Source organism: Carlito syrichta, unplaced genomic scaffold, assembly GCF_000164805.1.
Source record: "Carlito syrichta isolate Samal-C Ts95f unplaced genomic scaffold, Tarsius_syrichta-2.0.1 Scaffold308825, whole genome shotgun sequence".
Classification (NCBI taxonomy): Eukaryota; Metazoa; Chordata; class Mammalia; order Primates; family Tarsiidae; genus Carlito; species Carlito syrichta.
This window is the reverse complement of record NW_007252921.1, coordinates 206,784-212,850: the sequence shown is the minus strand read 5'-3', so window position 1 is coordinate 212,850 and position 6,067 is coordinate 206,784. Positions and strand designations below refer to the sequence as shown.

The 6,067-nt window shown below is 43.4% G+C and overlaps 1 non-coding gene across 1 annotated transcript; it reads left to right on the top strand.

Annotated features, from left to right (window-relative positions):
• The first annotated feature begins 5,158 nt into the window (after nucleotides 1-5,158).
• Nucleotides 5,159-5,230, top strand: TRNAC-GCA. Its single transcript has one exon. It is a non-coding gene; the product is annotated as a tRNA-Cys (tRNA).
• The last annotated feature ends 837 nt before the right edge of the window (nucleotides 5,231-6,067 follow it).

Sequence of the window (6,067 nt, the reverse complement as noted above, 5' to 3'; positions counted from 1 at the left end):
AAATATAGAAAGAAGAGCTAATAGAGGAGAGGGAAGATGGAGTGTGGATGGGGAAAGACATGGAAACTTTCAGCAATGTGAGATGTTGAGGGAGCTGAGGACAGGGTTTAATTTGGCCATTGCTCTATCCCAGCATCTAGCACATGATCTTGTGCCTAATATATTCTCAAATGTTAATTAAACAAGGTGGTCAGGTCAGGTCAAGAGACTTTTTTTTTTTTTTTTTAAGTACAAGGCACAGTCAGGAATGAATGGAGCAGAGGGGGCTGGGAAGGGGAGAAGGCTGTGGATGAGCCTGGGGGCTAGTGATCTTGCTGGAGAGTTCCCTAACTACTTATACCGCTTCTTCCTATACTGATTGAACATCTGGGGGTCTCCTGCATAGGATCTCTTCCCAGGTCAGATGCAGAAAAACACTGATGTCTTTTGCTTTTCTACAGGAATATAGAAGAAAATAAATAGAAATTAGCCTTTATGAGGCGATACTATGTGCCAAGGTATATTATTGGACACTTCAACCATCAATTCCCACCAAATTCCCATCACAGCCCAGTGAGTTGAGTGCTAGCATGCTCATTTAGAAATAAACAAACTAGGGTTCAAATACACTAAGTAATCTGCCCAAAAGCCAGAACTCATTCAGATTCTGCATTCTTTTCAGCACACAAAGTTCCCTTACTCTTTACCAGCAATTTAACCCAGCTCTTGGGTGCATCTTTTCTTCCGAGATGCTTCTTAGCTCAGTGGGTTTTATTTTTTCTTCCCTGGAGGTCAACTTCTCCTCAAAATGTTGGTGATAACTTCCTGTAGTTTCATTTTGCCCTAAAAAGAATGAAAGAAATTATAGTCTGGCACACAGATCCTAGCTTTCCAGCCTTAGTTCTGAGTAGCAGCATGGCTCTGAGAGATTCATTCATTTTTTTTGTTAGGAGAGAGGGCCTGGCTGACTCTTGACTACTAACTAAAGGTAAGTGGCTCTCCCTGCTGGTACCTCACTCAAGCCTGAAGAGAAGATGACCTGAGGTAAGGGGAAGGAAGTCCTAGCAGGAAAAGAGGCTATGTCACCTAATCATAAGGTGAATTAATTTCCTAGGGCTGCCATCACAAATTACCACACACTGGGTGTCTAAGGCAACAAGGATTTATTCTTTCACAGCTATGGAAGCTAGAAGTCTGAAATCAAGGCATTAACAGGACCACACTTCCTCTAAAGGGTCTAGGGAAGAATTCTTCCTTGCCACCTCCAACTCCTGGTGTCTCCAGCCATGTTTGGCCCTCTTTGTCTTGGAAAAGCATCATCCCAACTGTTGTCTCTATCTTTACATGGTGTTCTTCCCTGTATGTGTCTCTGTGTCTCTTCTCTTCTTATAAGGACACTAGTAATATTGAATTAGAGTCCATCCTAATCCAGTGTGACTCATCTTAATTTGGGGGGTTTTGTATCTAGAATGAGGAACTTGGTGGCAGGGATTGGGGCTGAAACTAGGTGGTCTGGAGTAGGGCTGGAGACAAGGTACTCTCAGGGATGGGCTCCGCTTGCTCATGTCTAACTGCTGTAGACGATCAGAAACTTTGAAACTGTATCAGTAAGAATGAAACAGCCCATTTTTTAAAAAAGTTGTTTAGCTTAAAACTATTCAAATTTATTCTTACAGTTTTGGAAACCTGAAATTAAAAATCAGTTTCCCTGGGCCAAAATTAAGGTGTGAAAGGAGCCATGCTCCCTCTGGATGCTCCAGGGGAGAATGTGTTTCCTTGTCTTTTCTAGCTTCTAGAGGTGAAACAACCCACTTTTGCTTGAAGGACCCAAGTCATTTTGAGGCAGAGAAGCAGCCTCCATTTTTAACCCTATGTAAAACTTCAGATAAGGGGTTTCTGGACACAACTTTCCACATTGATTCCAGGGTGTAGTATGTACCAGAAAACAGAAGTCCGGGGCCACTGTGCAGCCCACACCTGAGACCTATCCCCATTACTGCAGCCTTACTTTGCTTGGAGCCTGTTTCACTGAAATTTTCCCTTATCTCCAACCTTATCACAAAACCTATCTGTTCCTTTATTTGATGAAGCCCCTTGGATTCTTTAGTGTGCAGGCTCCCTGATTGAAGTGGATGAGTAAACCTGATTTTGTCAGCCATGACCCTAAGCGGATTGGACTATCCCAGAATGCTATATCACTACTACCCCATCTCCTGCTGGTCTCATGAGACTGGATGAAGACAGAGACCCCAGGAATCTTCTGGTCCTGACCATTGCCCTCCCAGCAAGAACTAGAGGAACCTTGCCTCACTAAATCTTCTGCTGGGATTTAACTTTTTGTTATTTTTTTTCTCTTTCTCCCAAACAAATACACACTCTTTCTCTAAACTGTGTCTTTCTTCTTCCTTTTCTGGGCACTCTTCATGAAGGTGTGCTTTGTCTCAGAGGTCAGCAAACTATAGCAATGGCCAAATCCTGCCTGCTTCTTGTTTTGTTTGTTTGTTTGTTCTTGTTTGTTTGGGGTTTTTTTTGAGTTGGAGTCTCACTCTGTCGCCCCAACTGGAGTGCAGTGGCCGCTCCCGGCCACCGCAGCCTCGACCTGCTGGGCTCCGGCGATCCTTCCACCTCAGCCTTCCAAGTAGCTGGAACTACAAGCACGCACTACCATGCCCAGCTATTGCTTCTTGTTTTTATAAATAAAGTTTTATTCAAACAGACCACACTCATTCATTTACTTATTGCCTATAGTTGCTGTCACACAACAACAGCAGAGCTGAGTAGTTGTAACAGAGACCACCTGGGCCACAGAGTTGAAAATATTTATTACACAGCCCTCAGAGGAAAAGTTTGCTGACCCTGTTTAATCGTCCAACTCGGCTTTGTCAATTCCATTCATTCCCCAATTCACAGCAAGCTGTCTTTCCCTCCCTTCCACTGGTCTATCCAAAGTGCCTTTCAGTGACAATAATCAGTTGCCAATACATACATATGAACACTTAGACCAATGTCTGGTATGGACTGTGCATTGTGTAAGTGTTGTTATTAATACTTTTTTAAAAATTAAGATTCCCCCCTTCCTCCCCCTTTGTAAAACTCTCTTTTCCTCTTCCCTCTGCTTTCAGGAAACTACTCCTTCCCATCCTCCTCCTGCTTAATTGACCAATTTTTCCTCTACCCACATATGAGGGGGGACCCAAAAAACCCCCGAAATTATCGTTTAGAGGGCGGGCCTCTTGTAGTATACTCAGAATTTGTTCCTCTAGATCAAAGAGTGAACCAAAGTTTTCATCTGAAAGTTTTAAGAAGTTTGTGCCACAATTTGCAGAAGAAACATCCCTAGTTGTAGCAAACAGGTGACTGGTTCTTCCACCATGACAATGCACCTGCCCACACTACGCTGAAGTGTTTAGCAGTTTTTGATCAAATACAGCATGACCCCCGTGCCCCACCCTCCCTATTCACCTGATCTCATCCTGAGCAACTTTTTTTGTTTCCTCAGATGAAAAATGTTCTCAAAGGCAAACGTTTTGCCAGGGTGGGAGAGGTGAAACAAGAACAGCAGAAGCACTAAAAGACACAAAAATTGATGAGATCAAAACTGTTTTGAGCACTGGAAAAAACATCTCAATAGGTGTACTACATCAAACAGAGAGTACTTTAAAAGTGACTGAAGTTAAAACATACATGTAAGAATAAATGCACAATTTTTTATAAACAAATTCTGGGGTTTTTTTAATTCCCCTGATAAAACAAAGCTTTCTTCCTCTCATTCCATGGATTAACAGTGGGCTAATCTGCATTCACACTTCAGTTCATCCCTCTGTGTTCGTGGCAGCCTAGTCTGTATCTCCCTCCAGCCAAGAAATGTCTCACAGGCACCGCACACTCAGGGAGTCCACACTCAAACTCCTCCTCCTCCCCTTCCCACCTCCCTCTTTTACTCTCTCCTTCCCTCCTTCCCTTCTCCTTCTCTCTTCTCCTTCCTCCCTCCTCCCTCTTCTCTCCCCATTCTACCTTCTTCCTCTTCCCCACCTTCCCCTTCCACTCCTTCTCTTAAGTTCTCTGTGTCAGTGGTTGTCACTGCTGACTCACCAAATCCTCAAGCGAAGACAGCTAGGAGTGTACTCAGCCCACTCCCAGTGGGATTTGGCCCATGTGTCCAGCTGAGTCTGCTCTCCTCCATGCCAGTTCCCTCCCATACTCATCCCTCCTCTAGACCCATCCTCTCTCCTACCAGCCCCACTCCTCCCAGCTCCCCATATCCTGGTGCCCCCTAAAATTAAGAGCCACTATTAGAGCACAGTTCAGAGGATCTGCAGCTTGACTGTGGTCCGTAGTTTAAATCCTGGTGCTCGCCACTTGCTTTGGCTGATCCTGAGGCTGGTGTCAAAATTTCAAACCCATCCCCTTCTTGAGTGTTTTGATACCCATGTCTTCCGGCAGGGGGCACAAAGGAAGCAGATCTACACCCATGGCAGATCTCCAAAAGGGTCTACTGACTACTCTCTATAAAGAGCTTGTTCCTAACCCTAGATGGTATCTGCATGTTTGACAAGCTCCCAAAATGATTCCCAAGGACAAAAACAAAGGACCGACCTCAGGGGTTTAGTTCATGCACCCGTTCAAATACTAAAGTTTCCCATTAGCTTTTCCTGTGGTTCTTGAGCTGTGTGGCACATTCCTGCTCTTCTAGTTCTCTCCAAGTTCTCAGGTATGTATAAATCTATTCATTTATCTTCAGCTTTGAAGTCATTACTTTTTTTGAACTGATAGAATATAGGGACAAAAGGAAGATATGCGAGTCATTGGTTTAGTAACAGGATCCTAAACCCAAAGTCAGGATGAATAGATTCAGGTCCTAAATCTACGTGTGCTTGGGAAAAACATTAATCTTGAGTCTCTGTTATCATATGTGCACTCTGAAGGGCACAGGCTAGTGACTCTGAAGGCATTTTCAGCTATCAATTTCAGTGTCAACCCTTTTCTAGAAAGGGCGAGGAAGCTGCTACAGGGAGGGGAAGCTGTTGCTTGTTTTACCTCATGAAGATAAAATTGTAGTGAGACAGGCTTGGCAGCTTTGAGGAGGCCCACCCAGAAAGAGCATCTGTGACAAAATTTTATAGGAAAGTTGGGCATGGCTGCACAAGTAAAAGGTGTTATCCAGGCCAATAAGTCAGTTGGAGTTATAGCTCAGGGGTAGAGTATTTGATAGCAGATCAAGAGGTCCCTGGTTCAATTCCAGGTGCCTTCCTGCTGCCCATCTGCTTTTGCTCCCTGGGGCTGATGTTGAAGATTCAGCTCCCTTCCCCAATCCTAAATCTTGGGGTACTAAGCATCCCAAATCTGAGGGAAAGACGAGGGCAACTTAAAACTCTGTCACTGAGACCACAGTCTCGGAGTGATAAATTCCTTTAACTCTGACTTTTTATTTAACTTACCAAAAGTTTTTTTCTACATAACCTGGTTTAGTTTCACTTTTTCTATGTGTTTTCATAAACCCCAAATCAGTAGTGTGCTGGTACATGTTTAGCCCCTGGTTCTGGGGGTGGTGGTAACTTAGTGTTTTCCAATTGCACAGTGTACATAAAACTACTATGGGAAATTTCAAGCTACAAATATGAGATAATGGAACATGGAGTTGGGAAGATATGCTAACAAGTAACTCCCTGCTGCAAGCCAGCTTGAACACACCACTGTCCCTAATCCACCTTCCCCACAGAGGCGTGAGATTTTTGACTCTGCTCCATCTTCACAACACTTACTGACATTAGAACAGTGGTTCTCACTTCTCCATTCATCCCTGGAATCGTTCGTTCATTCAAGTCATCATGAATTCCTACTCAATGGCAGACACAGGAAAGAAAGAGCTGAGCAAGAACTGTCTATAGTGAGCAAAACAGTCAAATGAAGAAATAATTAAGCAATGACAAGGATAGCTAAACAAAAGAATATCGAGTGCTATTTTAAAACTTAAAGGATTTCTATTACTAGCAATACCCTAGATTAAATGTTTTAAAACTCCTCATACCTCAAAACACCCAGAAATGCAAGATAAAATATAACATACATTCCTAGGTATAGCTGAGGT